Raw genomic sequence first — 22,177 nt, 5'->3', positions numbered from 1 at the left:
AATTGTTGTGTCATAATGTGATGACTAGTTATGTCGAACACTTTTTTTATATGCTTTTTTTGGACATTCATATATCTTATTTATGAAATGCCTTTTGCCTGGTTTTTAATTGGGTTGTCTACCATTTTGTTATTGAATTTACAAGTTTTTTTATATTCTCTGAATTCAAATCTGTTGTCATTTGTTTGCATTTTTCTCCCAATCTATAGCTTGATTATTTTCTTGGTATAGTTTTTTTAATGAAGAGAAGGTTTTAATTTTGATAAGATTTATCATTTTTTAATTTTGATAAGATTTATCTTTTTTTTTTTTATAGCTGTTTTCTCTGTCTTATCTAAGTAATGTTTGCCTACCTCAAGGTTGAAAGATCTGCTCCTATAATTCTTCTAGAAGTGTTTTATTTTAGCTTTTACATTTGGGTCTATGAGCCATCTTAAAATAATTTTTGCTCATGGCAACTTTCCTTTTCTCATTGAGTGAGCTTGGTGCTCTCGTTAAAATTATTATCACAGTTTATGTGTGGGCTTTTGAGAAATAATTTTCTTTTCTTTTCTTTTGAGAAATAATTTTAATAGTCATAAAATAATACAAGAATGTGTAACTGAGTGAGTGATAAATTGTGTACTGTAGACCCTCAACAATGAATAGGTTTTCTGTTAAAATAACAGCATCCTGTCATACTTTACTCAATTTCTCATTATATCCAGGAAACATCATGAAAGCAGATAAAAAAAGCAACAATAATAGAAAATAAAGCAAAATTAAAATGTAAAATCTAGGTATTTTATATTAGTTGAAGAACCAATCAAAATAGTTCTTGTTCATCTTTTTCTATTTAATGTACTAAGTGCTTAGTGGATATTTTTATTCTGGAGATTCATGTACTTTGGTTATAGAAAATTTTCTTGTGTTATCTTTTGGATGATTTTCTCCCCACTAAAATGTTATCTATTTTCTTTTTGGGTGACCCTATTAGTTGTATGAAATATCTCCTAGGTTAATTCTCATTGTTCTTATATTTTCTCTTCTGTTTGGTATCTAATTGCCTTTTTGTTCTATTTTATGATATTTCTAGGACATTGTTCAAATCTTCTTTGATTTTTATATTGCAGAAATCCTTCTTTAAAATTTCAAGAGCTCTTTTTCAAAGTTTTCTTGTTTTATTTTTTCTTTTAAATCATGCCCATTTTCTATTTTATTGATACAATAGCCTCTTTTATTTCTCTGACAATGTCATGATTATTGTTACCTGCATTGTTCATTATCTTCATTGTCTTTGTTCCCTCCTATCTACTTTATTTCTAGTTTATTTTCCTCACTATATTTTATATGGGTTTCTTTCCTCAAAGATTCAGTAATATTTGACTGTTTATTCATTTGAGTGAGGAGCCAAAAAGCTGGCTGAAAATCTTTGAGTAAGGATAAGCTTGTACGCTGGTAGTCATCATTCTAGGAAAGTCAGATGGTGAGTTAAGTTTGTTATTAGGGGATCCTAAATGTTAGAATCTGTAGGTCTTAATCTTTTTGTTTTCTCTAGAAAAGGATCTTGCCTGGAGACATCAGCCTAGCTACTGCAATTCCGGAGCCATGTGGGAAGGACTGAGGTAGTGATCTAGTGTTTCAGCATGCAGGCTTAATCACCTGTTTTCATTGTGACCTCTCACACTGGCCCTTCTCTATGCCTGGAACTCGGGACTACTATTGTTGGGTAGTCCACAGAGCAAATTTTTGGCTTCTTAATTTTCTTCTAGAAGTTTTACATTTTTGGCTGCAGATCTAACTGCTTCTTGTACAGATTTTTGAAAAATTGCCCTGCTGTATACCCTGTGCTTATTCTTGCTGCCTATGGTGTCTGATTTTTGAGCCATTCTGCATTGTTACCTGCATCGTTATTCTGAGGCTTTACAGGGACATTCACCTGGCTTTTCATTGATTTCCATTTTTTGTAGTCACTTAGGTTGGACTCTTCTCTTCCTTGCTAAGCCATTAATCATTCTTTCATCACTTTCCATATTTATATAAATAGTTTATATTACATGCCTCCTTTGAGACACCGAAGATGGAATTAGTTTTATGTTACTTGTTCTCATTATTTTGTGGTGATTCTTTGAGAGGGGAAAAAAGTAAAATATTTTTAACTCTTCCTTTTGCAACTCACATCTAATTTTCTTGAAAAAAAAAAAACCCTCTCAAACTAATATAATTACAATAGAAGAAAAAACACATATTCATTCTATTTCATTCTCTTTGTCAAAATAGCAAAAAAACTAAGATATTTTCATTAAATATTATATTGAGGAAGAAGTGCGTAACCCGGGAACAGATATAAGTATAAATGGAACTTAATTGTTTCTGATAAGTATTGAATGATTTATGGATATGGAACCCGTTAAGGTCCTAACTCAGAATACATTCTTATTTCTATCTATTTCTTGGCTTAGATATTTTGTATCCCTGTTGCATTTTTATACTGCATCTCATACAGATAAGCATTCATATCGCCTTTACTTCTACGAAAATAAATAAAAACTTTTACCATATTAAACTATTAGGTGGCAGTAAAGGTTCATTCGATCTTGTACATGTATATACTGAGACAATCACTAGAGTCAATATCTGGTGGTTCACAGAATTAATTTATTTTCTAAAATGGATTCTTTGTTATATCATGTAGTAAAGTAATTCTTGAGCTACTTCAAATATTCTTCCACTCTATTGGAGACTTGGTATGTATTATCTTTTAAATATGCTATAAATCAGTTTATATTAAAAAATACATGCAAAAAAAAGAGAAACTGGATTGCTTTCTTACAGCATATAAAGAATAGACTCAAAATGGATTAAAGACTTAAATGTATGACCCCAAGCCATAAAACTTCTAGAAGAAAACATAAGCTCCTTGATATTGCTGCTAGGAATTTCTTTTTGTATATATCTCCTTGGGAAAGGAAAACAAAAAATAAACAAATGGGAATATATCAAACTAAAAAGTTTTGCACAGCAAAGGAAAACAGCAACAAAATGAAAAGACAGCCTATTGAATGGGAAAAGATATTTGCTTATGATACATCTAGTAAGGGGTTAATATCCAAAATATATAAAGAACTTATACAACTCAACAACAACAAAATAAACAAAAAAAAACAAACTAACCAAAAACTGACTCACAAATATAAAGGACAATCTGGTAATGGCCAGAAGGGAGGGGAGTGTGGAGCTGGGAGAAAGCATTAAAGTGTTAGAGAAGTCATCAGTAATGTATTAGCTACGTGTAGAGTAATCAGGGGGATCATTTTATAAACTATATAAATGTCTAACCAATAGACTGTATACTTAAAACTAATAATAAAATAAAATAAAATGCTAAAAAATACTTTTGTGCTAGCAATTAGATTTTTTCCCCATAATTTACAAAAGACTCATTTCTGTTTTATTTTATTTAAACGATTTATTTAAATGCTAATTGGAAATTTGATTAGATAACTGCTTATGAGAATGGTATCAATGATACTTTTACTGAGCCATCAGCCCTTTTCCCTCTTAACACATTGTTTGTTAAGAGAGTTATCTGACTTTCAGGATTTCTTAAGAGCCGAACCTTGGCAACATCTGCAAATAACAACAGGAGCTGGTGATGTGGAAGAGTAATTACATTGTTGTTGGAAACTTTTTGGAATGATGTAGAAGAGATACAGTAGCGATCTTTTAACATTGCCACAGTTAATACTATCCTGTCAAGCTCTAATCAATCAAGATGGAAGAATAAGCCAGGTAGATTGGTATTTAAAAATAACTAGCATGGCCAGTATTGCACACAGAATTAAATTTTCTCTCTCTCTCTTTTTTTTTTTCTAATGTATCTTTTTTAAAATATTAGGAGGTAGAGTAGGGAGAACACCAGCATTTAAAAGGAGACGTTGCAAATGTGCCTGTGAAGATCCCATGCTCCAAAAAACAATTAGGTCAACCTAATTTTTCTTGCATGATGTAGGTTTAAAAAAAAAAAGACTCCTGTCAAAGAATGATTGAACTCACCTAAACGAACATATGGGATGGATCATTAATACACTGTGTCTGCATCTACAGCTGTAAACAAAAAATGAATTAGAGGTTGAGGTTAGATGATTTAAGATGAGAAAAAGCTACAACTGGACATAATTCAAATAAGCTGAATATGTTGTTAAAACTCACTACATGTCATTTTAGACAATTTTTATAATAGATAATAACAGTGTTAAATTTATTTTGTAAAGTAAACTAAAGAAATTTCTCAATGATCATCATGGTGCAGTTATAAAGACTTACTTAAATTTTCTTTTAATTTGCTATGTTAGTATGCCTAGCAGTTATTCAGCTGATTATGCAAAATAAGTCAGTTTTTCAAGAATTTTTTTTTTAATTTTAAATTTTGTCACTATGTTAAGGGAAATTCAATTAACTTAATGTTTTGCAGTAAATTTTATAAGTGTTTTACTTTTTGTTATTGTAAGGACAGTACTTCAAGAGTACTGACTGATGTGCGTGGGAGCCATCATTCTGTTGTTTTCTTAAAGGAATAAGAAATGCACATTGACCTGAAATAAAGTTTTAATTAAAGTTTAGCAAGTTCATTTAATAGTTTTCAAAACAAAGAATGCCCAGCCATTGAACTTAGGGAACGAAAAATACACAGTAGCAAGAAATCAATTTTAATTTACTATTATTTAATCGTGTTATTTCTCTCTCTATGGAAGAAATTTTTAGAGATATAAAACCCAGTCTATCTACCAGCATTGGCCATTAAAGCGTATGAGAAAGAGCAAATTTTCCATCACCTCTGAGAATGAACAGTCAAGAGGAATGATTAAGAACAGACTTACAGTCAAAGAAATTTAGAATTACAGGAAAATTTAGAGAGCATCTTTTTTTTCTTCAAATAATATAGAGGTCATCTGTTTTTTTCCTTCTAAAATAATATAGTTTTTGTCCATTTAAGTAATAAATAAAATACAATCAAATATCTTTTTTGATGCTAAAATTTACCCTAACCACATGTATTCTAATAAAGAAGCCATAATGAAGCATTACAGGCTGGCTCTTTTAAGGTTATACATTTTATCCCTAAGGGAGAAATATCCCTCTTCCTTTCAGAAGTTTGCCTTTCCACCTGTACTACCCTTTTCATCTATTTCTTGATCTTGCCTTCATTAATTCTCCTCTTTTTCTTAGACCTACTCACATGTGCAGTCTCCTCTCATCAACTTTGAATTCTTGCCCTTGTCCTTTTATTTCCCTTCATTATTAAAATTCTCAGGATGATCTGATCTACTTTTTTTGCACTTGTTTTTATTTCCATTCATTGTGAAACTCCTTAATTCTTGATCCTATCCTCTAATGTCCAGCAAAAACAATCTAAAAATTCCCACTTTATATTCACCAAATCCAGTAACTACGTTATGCTCTTATCATATTCTGATGTTCTATAGCATGCTGTGTTTGTAAACCACATTCAAATTCGATGCATGGCAAATTCCAGCTTGAAGTTAGCCTTTTATAACTTGTTTCCAAGCTCCTTTTTTGCCTTATCCCTGCACCATCTCCAAACCCTCTGCTCTCCTGCAGTCCAGTTAGGATTAATCCAAGATTATGATTGAATGAAACTTAATGAGGGAGGAAAAGAGAACCATTTAGAAGCTGGGTTACACTAATTTGATACTTTAATCTCGATCTTTTAAATTTTTTTTTGTTAGCAATTTGAATTTCTCTCTGTTCATAACACAAGTTCAATAGCGAGAAGCATACATAATATTGAATAAACAACAAGATGATGTCCTGCTAGCTAAAGTAAGGCAGCAGAAGTGTCTCATTTATTGATTGCCTCTCTGGCAAGAACACTAATCTTTTACAAATATAGAGTCTGCAGTTTCTAGTGACGCAGTTTGAAGATACACAAATAAACCCACACTAAACCCAAGGAAATCAATTGCACAGAGGTATCTCCTGGTTGGCAAACATCAAGGACATTCTAACATTCGTTGCCAACAGTTAGTCACCTGGCTTCTTTTATGGGTGGCTACCTGATGACTGGTATAATAGCAGGGATGCGTTATTCTTATTGACCATGTGTTAGGGAGCCACAGGATACAGAACAGATTGGGAGGACTGTATAAGATGGATGAAGAGCTTGGTAAGAGAACAGTTACAAGGGTAGAACTGTCACATGATTACACCTGAGGAGACACTGTATATAATGAGTATATTGATTTTAGGAGTCACTGTTTAATGATGCCACCTGTGTTCATCACATCTTTCATCCACTCCTCCAAATGATTTCTCATACTACGGAGCATGTTTCCCTGATGCAACCATCTTTTCTTCACTAACGTCATGGGGAAATGATTTTCTGCATGTCCTGTGGAAGTATATATATTGCCCCTTCTCTTCTACATTCTCTAGTATTCTAGTACTACGAAAGGGAGAGAGAGCTTTGACAAAGAGAACCGGGATGATGAATGGAATTTAATTTATGAAACATCCATGTAGGGTGAGTCCTCTGGGTAAATCACCATGGTAGCACTTCCCCCTCCAGCTGCATGATATGTTCTGCTTGGCTAACTCAACTCCCTCTGAGAAGCTTGGCACTTAAGGTTATGTAATCAGTGCACTGTTGTTCAAATATTCATCCAAGAATGGCCACATGTAAAGAAAAACAAAAAATGGAAGGAGGAGTCTGGGATAAATACCTACCCAGATCAGCTAGAAGAAGCTAAAGTACCGAAAGGGATTTGGAGACCGAATTTGGAATTAGAGATTTACTTCCCGAGGTGATTAATAAAATGGATTTGAGCCATGTGTAGAGTGCTGCAGTACTGTTGATTGGCCTTTATCCCAAACTGATTTCAGTCACTCTCCCATGCTACTTAATAAAGCCAAAGAAAATTATTTTATTTCATCTTAGAAAAATAAGAGTTTCTTCTTTTTATAAAAAGTTTGCTAATTATTGTCACTTGACCTGTTTTCTTTCTTACTGACACATTTATTCATTAGTATTGTAAATTACTAACTATCCAGGAAGGTTTTGCCAGTGATCAGAATCAGAGAGGACAGTAAATACCCAACTGCGAGTACTAAAGAATTATTGAATAATTTAGGCCTGTCTGCAGAGACGATTTAAGATAAAGAATCTATTTTACTTGTTTTCTAATAAGAAAAAAAATATACTGGCTACAAGACTAAGCCCTTCACAACAATAATTAACAATAGACTACTATTAAAAGTTTTAGTCTGTGTCATACTATGTGCATTAATATCACTTATAATTAATGTTACCAAAGGATCATCAATTCAGCGAAGAATTATAAATGCCTAGGTATGCTAATTTTCTTCCTTTAATTAATTGATTGGGAAATATAGACAAACATTATTAAACTACATGGGCATATCAGCACTGATATTGTCAATGAGGAAGGAGGAATAGTAAAAGCAAATTTTAAATTGAGAAACAACTCCCAAGTCTGAGCTTAACTTTTAAATTTGGACCAAGTGTATAGTGTTGACTTGGAGTCATTTTGCCTGTTTATATAAAATTATATTTAGTTCACAGGACAAGAGAGTGTATAAGTATTATGTTTTTTTCATGAGATAACAGCAATTATTCTCTCACTATACAAAACAACTGAACTATTGTCAATTTAGGGAGCATAAATGTTGGCTATCCTTTTATCATTCTCTTAAATCTCTTATATACCCTCCTTATAAAGGTGACATTTTCAGGAGAGGTAGAAAAAGTTCACTTTTTAAAAAATGAAAGCAAAGTGAAATTTTCATATTAGACACTTTATGTCTTCATACAAATAGAGAATTGTTTGCAAAGGAGAGGAACAAAACTTAAGGCTATTTTCATCGAATAAAAATAGGATTGTATATACTAAGGGTTGAAATTGAAATGTCTCCAATGCCAGCAGTCTAGTTCAGGCTACCCTTATTTCTTGCCTAAATTAAAATAATTGATTTCTAATTGTTCTCTCTTCTACTTTTGTCTTTCTCCCATCCATTCTCTAGCACAAGCTAGTGATTCTTTTTTAAACTTCAGATCAGATCTAATCATGTTATTCCCCACTTCTTACCCTCTCAATGACTATCTACTCCACTTCGAATAAAATTCAAAACTCCTTCTGATTCCTGCAAGCCCCCTCATGTTCTCACCCCTGCTTCTCCTGTTTTATCTGTCCTCTCACTCGGCTCCAGACACTAATTTTTCTCTCACTTTTGGGAACATCTCAAACTCTTTTCTCCTTAGGGCCTCGTGCATATATTGGTTCCTTTGCCTGGACTGTTATTCCTGAACTCAGCTTCCAAGTCACCTTCTTCAAAAAGCCTTTTCCATTTTCATGCCTCCTCATTTCTCCATCCTCCCACTGCCATTATTCTCTTTCATGGTACCCAGTAAGATTTTATAGCTCTTATTACAATCTTATGGTAGTTATACATGTTAATTTGTGTTTTTTTGTTTCCTTCTCACTAAAGTATACGATCTTAGAGGACCTTCAGCAGCCTTAATAGTAGATTTTTGGAAGAAAGAGAAGCAGAGGGAGAAGGAAGTGTTGGAGCAGAAGAAGGCAGAGAAAAGAAACACAAAATAATGGGTGTGTAATTGGTGTATACATATATTTTTTTGTGATAGGTCCAATATATTTAGTTTTAAAAGTTTGCTGGTAGAATAAATCATAGGTTTAAAGGTAGCTTAAGAAGCCATCAAATGTATATGCTTGAATATTTTCTTGGCAATGGAAATATGAGAAATTAAAACAAGTGAAAAAAAGACAAAAATGACCAAAGGCATATTCAAACAAAGGTTGAAAGAATCCAACATTGTGGACGCTTATCTGATTCAAATGTGCAAACTTCTCAGAGTTCAGTCATTACTCACAATTAGGCTGACAGCAGAGTTCCCAAACATTGTCTGACCACCATCTGGATCAACGCTTTCGAGCACACTGGAATTTCGTGTAGTGCTTCCATGTGTTTCGGTGGGTTACTTATTTCTGCAATTCCAAGTTAAGATAAATGGCAGAATCTGATCAGCAAATCCTTTTAAAGGAATTTTCTCAGGGAAAACTAGGAGAAACTATTGTGCCATTTCTTCTTCTTCTTTTTTTTTTAACTCATAATGATAAATGCCCCATTGAATTTAGCATTATCATGTAACTATTTTGGCGAACATGTATGCCGTGTTCTCAGACTCACCACAAATAACTCTTGGTTTAATGCCAATTTAGTGGATTTTTCCTGGTAAGAAAAGGACTGTTAAAATGGATCATGGTGATAAACATGCAAGCAATTGCCCCTTTAGTTTTGGACGCTAAAACTATTCATTATTGCAAAGCATTTAAAAAAAAATATACCAGAGAACAATCTTGGAAATGTCTTAGTTGATCCTAAGTAGAAGAGTTAAATAATTTGACAGTGTTTAAATTCTAAAATTATAATTTAAAAATATTAGTTGATTTTTAGATTTTTCTTTTTTATAATACAAGAATTATTAGTCTCTCTTAGTTCCTTTAAAAAGTTGGCCAAAATAACTTTTATGTATGTATTGATAGTTGTTATCAATTCTCTTTTCTCAGAAAGGAATTTTTTTTTTTCACGGGAATTGGTACATATTTTGCTCTCAAATTATTTTTAAGTTTAGTGTGATTAAATATTTTGTTCTCTAACTGATTGATTAAATTCTTGAACTGTGGTTTTCTGATGCTCCCTCGTCCTATATCCATCATCTATTAGCAATACTGGATTTGAATATATTTCCTATTTTAGTAACACATTGGATTACATTCTTTTGCTACCAATTTTCCATCTTCTTCAAATCTAATTGTCTGTGATCTTTTCCAATGAGAGTAAATAGTTAAACTTCTCATTTAACATTCACAATCTTTAGTTTCTTTCATCGATTCACCCTTTAGTTATACCTATCTGCAAACCCCCAACTTTAGATCAATATGAGCAATTTCTTCTGCTGCTGTGCTGTGCCTGGCAGCACCAGTGGAGAAAAGTCACACAATTGTGTGAATTGATGCCACTACAAATTTATGGTTTCCAGTCTCAGTTGGCACTGCATTTCAGGTCGATAATCCTTTTAACAATCTCTGGTCAGTTCCCATACCCATTACCTCAGCCAGCATTCCAGACTTTAACCACTCTTCTCACGCCCTTTCTGGTCCTCTCAGCCATGAAAAACGACCTTGCCTTCTACCTTAAAAAAAGAAAAAAAAAAATCAGTCCACAAACTTTTAGCTTTTAAATTGTTCTGTACTTCGATAAAATTTTTATTTTGAGGCCCTGTTTCACTAAGGTGGTAAAAAATTTCTCAGCCAAACAGCAAGTCTTGCCGCCGCCCACTCTCTCTTTAAGTTGTGACTATGTTGTGGGGGGTGGGGAGGGGCTGATGGTAAAAGGAATAAAGAGTTTTATGCTCTTTGATGTCATGTGGACACAGAGGCATCTTCTGAGCTGTCTGTCCCCATCTCTTTCTTGATCAGTCAGTGATGTGGGCTTTCAAGGACACCTTTGTTTCTCTGGAGTAAGAGGATTGCTCCACAATTGCTTTGCAATTCTTGGGCTCAAACTGGGAATCCTTTTTGTTTCTCCCATGCAACAAGCAGGAATGTCTGGGGGATTGTTGGTGTTCCGGCTACTTAGACCTGCAGTTCTCAACCTTGGCTGAGGAGCTTTAAAGGTGCCAGTACCTAGGGCAATGGTTCTCAACGTGTGATTCAGGAGCAGCAGTATTCAGCCTCACCTGGACACCAATTAGAGACGGAAATTCTTGACAGATCCTAGACCTACTGAATCAAGAACTTTGTGGGTGGTATCTGGGAATGTATGTATGTGTGTGTGTGTGTGTGTGTGTGTGTGTGTGTGTGTGTGTGTGTGTGTGTATCTTAGGATACTCACACACATACATCTTAAGAACCCCAGAGGTGATTCTGATATCTGCTAAAGTTTGAGAACCCTGCCCTGAATTAGCGTCTGGTTATTAGTATGGTTCCCACGCGATTTCAATGTATGGCCAGGGAAGAGAACTGCTGGCCTAGGCATACCAGGAAGCCATCGCTTGTTTGGGTTTTGCCACTTCCCTAAGACTCTTATCGGGAAAATAGGGATGTTAAGTTCTATCTTAACATCTGTGGCTTACCAATGTCCATTACCCTCGTGATTCTCCTTTTTTTTCTCCTCAACCCAGGTAATACCTTTCTTGTCTGGGATACTGGAGGAGGTGATGAGAGGGAGCATCACCTTACTCATGTTGTTCTTCTCCAAAATATTTTAATATAAGTCCTTCCTTTCTGATCTCCTGATGACCAGGATTTTGACATTCGGAAGCCAGGCAGTAACTGCCCCTTCTTCCATCCTCCCACTTTCTGCTGTGACATCACAGACTCAAGTGTGTAGGAAAATTCATTAAAAATTATTTTTCTGTATTCTAGTTAAATATTTAATTTGTGCTTCCATTCTCGAAGGTGGTGGAAAGTTAATCTAGTCAGTCAGTTCAGGAATTCCACACCCCCGCTACCCCTCATACTTTGCCCAGCGTGGTATATAGGGTTCTTTATTAGAGGGCAGGGAAGGAGAGGGGAAGCTTATGTAATGCCAAGTTGTCATTGGGGTGAGAGTGCCACATCTGAAAGAGCTGTGTGGACAGAGAATAAGGATTATTTCCTCAGGGATCTGCGTGAAATACTGACATGGGACCAGGTGGAGGCATCAGTGTTGCTGTGGATATCTGCAAGGCTGGTGAAATAGAAGGCTCAATTTTCTCACTTTTCTCCTCAATATCTGGGCATTATCCCGCCCAGGAATATTATGTTGCATTACGTTGTATCTCTTCAGGTTCCTCCAATTTTACAGGTGTTCCTCCTTCCCTCATATTTCCCTCCCTTTACAGTTTTAAATAACCCAGGATCTATGTTCTTTCTATCGCATGACACTCAGCCTCGGTCTCTCCAGTGTTTCTTTGTGACCAGACTGAGGGCGGGATTTCTTGGCAGGAATCACAGAAATGATGCTATGCTCCTTTCAGTGCATCACGGCTGGGGCATACATGGGTAATGTTGGCTTTTCACCTGATCATGTTGCTGTCTGTCAGGTTTCTCTACTGTAAAGTCACCATTTCTCCCTTTGTATATTAATTCTAATCATAGTAAGTTGTGGAAGAAATAATCCCAAGATTATGCCCATATCCTGTTGGCTTCGAACTGCCCCCCACCACTTTTAAACCTACTGACCACTCCTGCTCACATCAACCATCATCATAATGGTTGCTGAATATTGATTTTCTTTTATCATCTACATTTATTCATTTCCATTCTAGTATAAGGAAATCCCTTTTCTCATTTATTTATTTTTAAATTTAATCAGCATGGTCTCATAGATTCCCATTTTATTCATTGGTTTGTAATTTATTACTATCATTTTTTATTTTGACATTCATATATGTTCCAAATTTGCCTCTTATTCATTGCGGCTTCTCTCTCTGTCTCTGTCTCTGCCTCTGTCTCTCTCTCTCTCTCTCTCTCTCTCTCTCTGTCTTTGACATATTCTTATTATTATTTGAGCACTTTCTGTCCCAAGAAGATATTCCTGCCTTATCTTGTATTTTCCCTACCCTGATTTTGGATCAACTATGTCTCCAAGAAGCACTGGTTCTAAGATCTGGGCCCTCAGTGTGTTCATCACTAAGGGATGCTGTTGCTTCTCAGCCCTCTAAGCATGTAAAGCTAGAAAGTAGGAGATGTTAATGTTGCTCTACCTATCTATTTCCTTGGATACCTCTGATTTCCAGGCAGTACTTCACAATTCTGCCAAGACTTCCTTCTTTCTATGTATTTATACATTTGTTAGAAACCTGGCTCTCACTATCCTCAATAACTTACAGTGTTCAGCATAACCAGTTTACCAACTACTCCTACCATATTCACCTCTAGCCATCTACTCCATGTGCCCTGCCTTCTGAGATGTCAGCCGGCACACTGCCTCTGTTTGATATAGCTCTATCTTCTGCTTAGGTGTTTCCCTTCTCCCATTTCTTACTTCCTCGAGTGCCTGTGGGTGTACTGCCATAAGTTTTCATATGCTCCCCCTACCCTCCTTGATGTCATGTAGTTGGCTCACTGTGGGGAAGGGAAGGAAAGGGAAAATGGTAAGAAAAAGGCTCAAATTCATTTCAATTACTTTTTTACAAGTTGTTTCCTCCCTTCCAGACCTGAGATTCTTGAAATTGAGGACAGAAATCAGAATTACATCAACATTGTATTTCCTGTCTTTTATAAACTGCCTTGCATGCAGTAGGCATCAATAAATTGTCGATGAATTAATGAGTTGGTCTTTTCTCTGAATTCATAATCTTGACTCACTCTGGGCATTTCCATTATCTCCACTCTTGATAGTTGTCTGGAAGATCTTATGATGACTATCTTCCTTCAGATAATGAGTTGATGAAACCTTGGGTTTAGATGCCTGGAGCAGTGGAGAAGATCATTACGGTAGAATGATCCTCTGCCAGATGCTTCACGTGAACGTCAAGTTTCTTTTTGTTTTCTTTGATGAGAACTAGGTTCAGAGTTCTCTTGGGCCTCCTCCAGTGAGGTGTACATGGCCAGACTTAGGGTAATTCCATTCTCTATTCATTGATTTTGTTTATTTCAATGAAGGATATGGGGTATTTCTGCTAACTCCTTGATTTAAAAAGCAATAGTTTTCTCAAATTTAATAATTTTTGCTATAGCCACAAGTTATATACATTATTGTTTCGTGAATATTAAATTGTCCTGTATAATCAATTGGTTGAACATTTGATCTTTTCTACTTAATTAGAACTTTTTAAAGATGGAGATCAAGTCATGTTTATTTTACGGTTGACCACAATAACTGTTTTACCCTTGTCTAATACTTTAAATAGTGCTTGACAATGACTAGATACCCAATAAATATTTACTGAAATAAATAAATAAATTACAGTTGTGTTTTTTAGAGTATTGCAGATTTTGAATCTCTCACTATGAAAACTTAGGTGATTTAAATAGAATTTAAGTCAATATTTAATAAAATGGCTAATCATCCAATTTGGACCCTTAGGATCCATTCTTCATTTTATTCTTAATTAATTTTAGATATTTAAGTTCTAGTTAATTGGTAAATTAATTTTTGTTTGTTTCTTACCTCAAGTAGGGCTATACATTGGGGCAAGGTATTATGGATAATTGTCAGAGTATTAAACAAATCTGCCAGTATAGAGAGTGGCGGTATGGAGAAAATAAGGTCTAGCGCTTATATTAGTAGATAGTAAAAAAATCTCAAATCTTTAAATTCTTTGAAAAGTTCATTTATTTGGATATATAGGTAGAACTGTGATTTTTGTATTTAAATTACAGTAGATTGCAGGAACTCATGCCATAGTAGGATGATATATTTGACATATGTTCTACCCATTCTTATCCATGGCAGATATTACTAATCACTTATGGCTTTCTTCCTTTCTGATCTTGGACTCCGCCTCCAAAGTTTTCTCAATATGATGTTTCAGGTAAATACTACCAATCTATTAGAATTGGTACTTGAATCAAAACTCTTTGGTATGCCTACCATAGAATTTTGAAGCTACAAGTTGTTTCTGCCTCACCAGACTTATATTTCTTCCCCATCAGACACAGAATACAAATCACTGTAAATCTTGCATCTATTGCAGAACATCTAATTTTTCTTATATAGTTAAGTTCACACAAATGTCAACTTATTTCTGAAGTTTCCAGGTTTGGGAAGTTATAGATAGCACCACTTCTGGTCTAAAATTTTATCATTGTTTCTTATATTTCCCTATTTTTCCTTTAATACCATCTGTAAAAACTCTACCCTCCTGCTTCAATATAAAGCTTTTCATTTTTAATCATTCCAAAGGTTGAGCTATGATAGATTTTGATAGTATTCAAAGTAACTCTTTTATTTTTAAATGTGTATTTTGACCATTGAGTTGATTATGCAGGTATAAATAAAAAGATGTTTAGATAGATATGTGAATTTGATTTTTGCTTTGCTGGCATCTGGGATCAATTAGATCAGCATGCAGCTGGGTAGAGATAAATACATTATGCATAAAGTCTTGACTTTTGCAATATTGTATGGCAATGACACTTTCATTTTTTATCATTCATATTTAAGATAAAACTTCTCAGAAGTGATATGACTGACTCTTGAACCGTGATAATAAAAGTAGGTAATGTCACACAGGATTTGACTATTTAGGTCAGGCTGACCAATCATTAGTTAAAATCAATGAGTTAAGTTGTATCGCATGTATGCTCAATTGAGCTTTTAGAACTTTGTATAGTAATGGTTATTTTTTCCAACTGGAAGCTAGTTGTAATCAATAGCCAGGACACTGTTCCACATAAGGGTGATGAAGTAAATAAAATGCCCATCATCTACTTTAATCAAGGTTCATGATGCTACAGAGGAGGCAGTTCCTCTAAAGAACATCTGGCAGCCAGAACGGTAATGTAAGTCAGCTTCAGAGTGAATGTTTGGAGTTACTTAGTTGGAACAACACAATGTGTCAGCATTAGCCCACATATAATCAGAACAGTTCCTGTTATGTGCAGAGAAACTGAATGACTGAGAACCACATGTTAGCTTCCATTTATGGCCAGAATCCCAGAAATGCCAATGAGAACTGCACATGTTAACTGGAAAAGATGTGAGCTATCTATTATATTTGGGTTCTGAAGACTCACTTGGCAGGTCTGGCACACTTTAAAATATAAATTGTGTTTTTATGGGATTTTCTTCCCGTTAGAACTAGTATAATGTTGATGCTCAATCAGTTGTTGCTTTTAGGAAAAACAAACTACTGAGTATGGCTCTACATGGCCCTTTCACCAAAGCTAATTTGCCACAGTAAGATATTTTAATGATACTTGCTTTGATAGGTATTTTTCAGCTAGCAGTTTAAGAGGCAAAATGATTGCTTAGGACGTCATGGAGACCCTCTAAATACTCGGGATATTTATTTGTTTATGTTTTCAGGGTACAGTGGAGGTCATCCATAACTCTTAATACCTCATTGATCCAAGGAAATTTAAAATAAAAGTGAAAGAAAATATGAAGAATTAGGTCATAGGTTTAAACTTTAAGAAAGTCAATGTATGATGAGACTGGTAAAGAGAGAGATTGAGGCCTTTGGAAATATAAACCACAATAAAAAGCAAAGGAGATCTTTTCTGGTTCATTCTCTGTCTTGAACATGATTCTTTTCTCTGTTCACTGTTTAATTTTGTTTTTTGTTTTTAAGTTTTTTTGCCTTACCCTTTCCCATAAATATTCCTTCACTGCTGAGTCAGTATTACTTTTGGCTATACATAATAGATATCTGACTATGGTGCCTTATGAAATAGATTTTATTTTTTATACATCAAAAGAAATCTGGAGATAGGCAGCTCAGGATAGTACAGAGGCTTGAAGGAGCCATTAAGGAGCCAGATTTCTTTTTTCTTTCCATGCTATTGTCCTTTGTGTATGGCTTTGTCCTGAAGTCCACAACATGATTGTTCTATTTCTAGGTATCATGTTCATATTTTGGGCAGAAAGAAAGGGTAAAGTTGAACAGAAAGGCATGTGTTAATATTTCACTTTTCCATGGGACAAACAACAGATTTTAGAGAGGTCCTTCCCATTAGATTTCTTCTTACATCTTGGACAGAACTATGGTTATATGGCTTTAGCTGCAAATCTGTCTTTGATGGAGGCAAGCATTTTTAATTTGGCACAGTGCAACCCCAAAGAAAAATTATAATTCTGTGGGTAGTGACAAAAGGGAAAATAGATATTACCTAGGCATGTAGCAGCATCTGCCCCAGGTGTTAACTAAAGTCAGTTGCAGAACATCCTTACTTGTTTTTTTCATCAGTAAAGTGGCATATATAGCAATCCCAATTGTAATGATCTTTTAGCCCAACCAAATTGTTCCTGATGCTTCCACAGTGCTCTTTCTAAATCAAAGCTTTGATTAGGTCACCCCCAAAGCCTTCAGAAAGCAATCTGGATTTCTTTAACATAACATATGTGATCTGATTCTGCTTCCCTTCCCACCCTCTCTTCCTGCCCTTGCCAGTACTTGCTCTATGCACCAGGCCTTCTAAACCACATGGAGTACTAGAAATCCCAAATACTTTTTCATGTCTTCATGTATTGGCCTATGCTGCTTTATTTGTTTGCATTATCTGTCCTTCTTGAGTCTACTGTGAAATAAGCACTTTGTTGTTGTTTTACAAGACTCCGAGCCATCATTGCCTCTGACAAATGGGACCAGTTGACTACTGCTTCCTCTGTCACTCTACAGTGCTATGAACATGAATCTGTTATGCTCTCTTTCACTCTTTTAAAGATATTTGTCTGTCACTCCCATTACACTGTGAGATGAAAAGGTATATTTTATTTACTCATTTCTTATTCATATGATTAACGAAGTACCTGGTATAGGGTAAACCCTCAATAACTGCTTTTGAATTAGTGAATAAATCAACTCATCAGAAATGCACATCACTTTTTTAAGGAGCTCTGCCTTCATTTTAAACCTCACCCTTTGTACTAAGACAAGAGTAAATCTGCATAAATTCTCTTCATGAATATGCTCATTTCCTTGTAATTATTATGATATATCTTACTATAAATATTTTTTTCTATAAGGAAAACATTTTGTATAAATTCCATATAATGCTTACAAGACCTATCCTTTGTGTTTTCTATAGCACATGATTAAAGATGTTAGATAAAATATTAGGACCTACAGTAGTCATGAAGAATATGGAGAATGCAATCCAAGGCTGGCATTGCTAATGCCTGTGGAAATCCAAGGTCCTTACATCACTAGGCCCAAGAACTGCATAGGTATTTGGTTTTCTTGCAGGGATTCTGAAATGAAGCAGCAGAAATTGAGTAGAAATCCCATAGTTCACTATTTCACTTCGAGAAAATCAGATGTTTATTAGATTTTTCATTAGGCGGTTTTTATGTATATATAATTTTAGGTATTATCATGAATTATGTTTTAAGGAACTGTGCCTAGAATTATTAAAGTCTTCCACGTCAGATGTTGCTTTGAAATATTTTTACGTTTATTGTTTTGGAGAACAGCCTTATGTTTTTTTTTTTTCTTTTTTTGTATGTGTGTTCGTTTTTATAATTTTCTCTAAAAATTTGTCTGACCATAATTGTTTTTGTTTAGCTCAAGTAGTCACTTCTGTGTTTTCATTTAAAGAAGTATATCTCTTGCATAAATTCAGGTGAGATAGTAATAATAATGAGTTCAAAGTTTCAGCTTTACCACAGGAAGCCGTGTTTATAAAAACTTTCAGAGGAAGGAAACAACAAGGATTAGATATAAGGGAAGAAAATTCTGTACTTCAGATTCTCCAACTTCTGATGACAGTGGGTTCATATGACTCACATGGACTTTGAGATATTTTCTCAAGGATAAGATTTTGATACAGTGTTTTATATTCAGAGCTCAAATGTCTGTGACTAGGATAGTACTTTTCTCTCTGGCACTGAACATGAATTTGACTCCAGAAGAGAAAGTAGGGGGAAAGACAAAGACGTTCTCTTTTTTTTCCCCGACACATGAGTAATAATAGCACGTGATACCATGAAAGAAGTAATTCTGCAAAATATTTTACATCACTGCAGCATAGCCTTTGCCAGGTTTCAGTGCTCTTCTTGTTCTTTTTTTTAATACTGCATTTCAGATTGTTTTTTTTTCCCTTCAAAAACCTGTAGTATTTGGTCTGTATCATAAATCTACTCCTTTTTATGGATTGCTTTATATTGTTTTCTAGTTGTTTTGAATTTTGTCTTCTTGATGCTATTGAATGTCAGAAATGGAACAAGGCTGGTTTCACAGTAGGCCTCTTCTCTCGAAAACATCCACCCATGTGAATAAGATAGATATTACATAATGATTCTATGAATAATATTTCTGTGGTGCTCACCTTCAGAATTTCAAAATGCTCTTCTTCTTTTTTTTTTTTTTTTTGCAAATACAAAGGTTGCATTTTCTTTAATAAACTTTATTATTAATCACATTTCACAGAGGAACAGATCGGAGATATTTAACTTTGCTTGTATAGCTAGTGTTAGAAATGGAAGAAGCTTTAATTTTCTTGAATTTCTAAGCTAAACCATGTCAGCATGAGAGTTGCATAATTTCTCTTGAGCAGGTCTCAGACCATATCTGGTGCCAGCTTAGTGCCAAGATTGGTAAACATAGACACTACCACTGAGGTTGCTGCCAGACATGGCAAGATGAATGCTCCTGGTTAAAGCTTGAGTGTGGTTTGGTGACATTCCATTCGCAGATTACTGGTGCTTGACTTCAACACAGACACACACACACACACACACACACACACACACACACACACACACACACAAAAGTATCCTATGGCCAATTCTATTTCAGAAAACAATCCTCAAGTCAATAAACTGCAAGGAAAATTTGGAAAACTTTTTTTTCTGCTGGTTTTCCTTTTACGTATCCCACAAGAGGTATCATGGCTTTCTGAAAAGTTCTGTGATTGAGTTTTTTCTAGTTATTTACAAAGTATATGGCTGTAGTATTCATGAAAGTGCCAATGATTAGCAATGCCGTTAAAAAACATTGTCAGCAGTTAGCTTAACACATATCATGATTTGAAACTAACTGAACCAAGAATCCAAGGGAAAAAACAAGATGCCTCAATAATAGTACACTTGACATGAAGAAATTATTGAAATAATAAGTAAAAAGTCCTTCTAAGCTGAAATAATCAGAACTGCTTCCTGAACTTATACAATATGACCTATTTATTACTTCCTGAGTTTACAGCTTGAGGAGAATTTCTGTAAACATTTGCATTTGTTCTGATCTTTACAAACATGGGAAAGGATAGATAAAGTATTAATATCTCTATGTACAAATGGAGAGTCACAGATTCTCAAGATCAAACAAGGGGAGTTATTGTGATTGTTTGATTGTGGTTTTGTGTTCTCTGAGACTTGCTCTCTTTCAAACAGTTCCCCTTACCCTAATTTTTCTCTTCCACACAAGAAGATTCCTTTTCTAGGTAGACTTTCTGCTTATTGTTTCTTTCCCATTGTTTATACTTTTATTATTGAACGCCCCTTTCCTTTTGATATTTTAATTTCCTCATTTGCCAAATGCAGATAGTAATAGTACTTACCTCATAAGACCATCAGAGGAGGACCTAACATAAAATACAGGAGGCACTGTACACTAGAATATTGTGATTAATTTCTGCATTCACTTCACACTCGTCCACTCCAGGCATGTGTGGGACAAACGCGCTCTCTCTCTCTTCCCCCGTCCCAGCCCCCTCCCCGCGCCCTCTCTCTCTCTCTCTCTGTCTCTGTCTCTGTCTGTCTCTGTCTCTCTTTCTCTCTCTCTCTCTCTCTCTCTCTCTCTCTCTCTCTCTCTCTCTCTCTCTCTCTCTCTCTCTCTCTCGTACCTCAACCCCGTTAGCTGTGGTGCTGCTATGTCTGGGTATAGCAAAGCCTCAGTTTATCTACAAGAAGTACAATAGCATCCACAGCAGCGGTTCTCAAGCTTTTTGTTTCAGACCCATTTTCCAGTCTTAAAAGTTATAGATATTCTCCAGAGATCCCTTGCTTTTTTGTGGGTTATATCTATTGATATTATTTATTAAATATTAGAAATTAAAACAGCAATTTTTGAATAGATATTTACTTTAAAATAATAAAACTGTTACATGTTAACATTGACAACTTTTTTTTTTTAAGACAATTATATATTTTGAAAGAAAAGAATTTAGCAAGAAAATCTGGCTGAGGCATTCTGAAATCTGTTCTCTGTCCTCAGAGGGAAGGAGACCACAAGGACTTGCCTCGGCTGTGACACATTTAAGTATACAAAGACAGAGATATAATTTGCGCATTTGTCTGTGTGATTAGGCATATACTGCACAACTGTACAAATAAAGCTGGTGGAACTTGTAAATGGCATTATATGATTTATTTATTCTGCTAATAAATCACAGGAAGGCCTTCCTTCTACATACTTTTACTTTCATTTCCTTACCTGAGTTTTAGAATATAAAAGTGATTATAAATACAAAATTACTGAAAAAGTGGTGCTCTGTGAATCTATAACACTAAGAATGTGACAGGAATACAGAATGGAAAATATTTTACTGTAGTAAGTTATAGCTTTAAAAAAGTGAGATAGGTGTTGGTCTTCACATGGCATGATAGTATCGGCTCGTATTTACTTAGCACATGCCAGCCACTGTTTTAAATACTTTTCCTGTTTTATCCTATTTTAATAGTGTCCAATGAATTAGACATTATTATTACTGGTCCTATAACCTTGGATAATTTCTTTAATCTTTCTGTAGATATTAAGAGTTGTCTGCTTTGCAGGATAACAAATGTAAAGAGTCTAGCAGATGTTCTAGTACAAATAGATGCTTAACAAATGGTAATTGTTATTATTCTCTGTCCCTTCCCTATTTCTTAGTATAGAGTTGTCCAAGCATTAAGCTCTCATGAAAGCGATGCTTCGATAAACTCATATTGAAAGGGAATAGAAAAGAGAACAGAGAATAATGCAGTTTTTTCCAACTTCTCTTTTTAAGCTTAGCTCTCTCTTGATTTCTCTTGGGTCTCTGTTCCTAGCACTGTGCTTATTTTCCCAACTGAGTATAAACATATCTTGACATCTGTGTTGCACAATCACAAGTACTAAAGAAAATTTTCTTGCATTTATTTCATTTATAGAGACCAATCTTTCCTTTGAGAATATAATTGCTAACGTTTGGAATAATTCTTGAGAATTTCCGCAAAGCTGCTTGTATTTAAAATATTTTTCAGAAACATATGTGCATGTTTACTTAAGCATATGCCATATTTTTCTTTATCGAAAGCTGTGGATTAATATTTATATAAATATATCATGCAAAAAGATAAATTATTTTTCTGTGCTGCAGATATGCCTGGAAAAGATTTTTTCCCTCCCATTTGAGCATGTTAACTATTGGCAGATGGATGACAAAATCTATTTGTTTGATCTCTGTAGACTTAGATATTTCTATTGGTGTGCAATATACCTTATAAGTCTTAATTTAGACTGAGTTTA

The 22,177-nt window shown here is 34.7% G+C and overlaps 1 long non-coding RNA gene across 1 annotated transcript in view; it reads left to right on the top strand.

The window, feature by feature from the left end:
* LOC118613694 overlaps window positions 1-22,177 on the top strand; it is a 391,478-nt gene that overhangs the window by 136,209 nt on the left and 233,092 nt on the right. The window lies entirely within an intron of this gene.

The sequence above is a fragment of the Rousettus aegyptiacus genome, unplaced genomic scaffold (assembly GCF_014176215.1).
Source record: "Rousettus aegyptiacus isolate mRouAeg1 unplaced genomic scaffold, mRouAeg1.p scaffold_m13_p_2, whole genome shotgun sequence".
Classification (NCBI taxonomy): domain Eukaryota; kingdom Metazoa; phylum Chordata; class Mammalia; order Chiroptera; family Pteropodidae; genus Rousettus; species Rousettus aegyptiacus.
This window is presented reverse-complemented; position numbering and strand designations above follow the sequence as displayed.